The sequence below is a fragment of the Poecilia latipinna genome, unplaced genomic scaffold, assembly GCF_001443285.1.
Source record: "Poecilia latipinna isolate Pla-1442-1.1 unplaced genomic scaffold, P_latipinna-1.0 Scaffold1188, whole genome shotgun sequence".
Lineage (NCBI taxonomy): Eukaryota > Metazoa > Chordata > Actinopteri > Cyprinodontiformes > Poeciliidae > Poecilia > Poecilia latipinna.
In genome coordinates this window covers 335,385-336,536 of record NW_015113804.1, presented here as the reverse complement: position 1 = coordinate 336,536, position 1,152 = coordinate 335,385, and the positions used below count along the sequence as shown (strand labels likewise).

The 1,152-nt window shown below is 41.6% G+C and overlaps 1 long non-coding RNA gene across 1 annotated transcript; it reads right to left on the bottom strand.

The window, feature by feature from the left end:
• Positions 1-341: 341 nt before the first annotated feature.
• On the bottom strand, positions 342-841 carry LOC106960489 (uncharacterized). Its single transcript, XR_001427577.1, has 2 exons — positions 618-841; positions 342-547 (listed from the first exon to the last, which is right to left on the bottom strand). It is a non-coding gene; the product is annotated as an uncharacterized LOC106960489 (long non-coding RNA).
• Between the last annotated feature and the right edge of the window lie 311 nt (positions 842-1,152).

Genomic DNA, 1,152 nt, shown 5'->3' with positions numbered 1-1,152 from the left:
TATAACAAAATGTTTAAATTTCAACTTAAACTGAGGCTTATCAATGGGGGCAGTAGTGAGGGAAGGGGCAACATCCAGTGCAGAAAAAGGGACCACCCTGGACACTACAAAAACACAGCAAAACAAAGAAAGAAAAAGGTGCTCCAACAAAACACACAAGACAAGACACTGCCACCAGGGGTCACCACCGCCACCACAGAAGCCTCAGTCCCTAAAAGAAAGACAAAAAATGAAACAATATGAGTAAAACAGTGGTACAATAGCACTACAAAGTTGCACTTTATCCCCTTAGTAGTGCCATCAATGCTCCCGGCAGCAGAGAAAGTTCAGGTTGGTCTTTAAAAACAATTTATAGGTAGGCAAAACAGCAGCGAGTGTCACTCCAGGTACAATGCTGATGAGTCATCAGAAGGCTAAAAAGAATAGAGCAAATTATTAATACAACTGCTAACAAAAACATAACTTGCAGCAGCCGCTTACCTGTGAACTGATAAATGACTGCACTGCCAAATAATCAGATCCCCAATTCCGCCTAGATGCAGTGCAACTGTAAGAAACCGCTATGTGAAGGTTTTGTTTACATGGGGTAGATGTTACCTAGCCACGTTAGCCCTTACCTTCCTGTCAGCAAACAAATGAATGGACAGATCAGTCCAGATATTGGAGGTGCAGCAAAGGAGACTAAGCAGATAAACCAATTAGCATTAATAGCCATTATTAAAGCCGACAAACGATAAAACAGCCACGCTTACCCAGAACAGTGCAAACAAAGGAAGCAGATTTGGTTGACGTCACGACGCAAGCAGCCTCATGACAGGTGAAGGCTTGCTTATATGCACGAGCTGAAATTGACCTTAAAGTGGCATCTACAGTCTGACATTAATGGGACACTAGTGTTGCTATTTTTAGGCTCACATCCCATATGTATCTTTATTACATTCCTCTCCTTCTAATGGGTCCCGCTGATTGCTGAACTGACGATCCTGAGTTGGAGGACGCTTGCTGATTTTGCTGATGTTCAGTTTTTCATTATCATGCAGACAACAGTATCCTATGATTACATGTCAAAGCACACAAAAGAAAAATGCAAGAAAAGGAACACAACAAAGAAAAAGGAAATCAAAATGGCTTTCTTGTTCATTCTTTGTACTG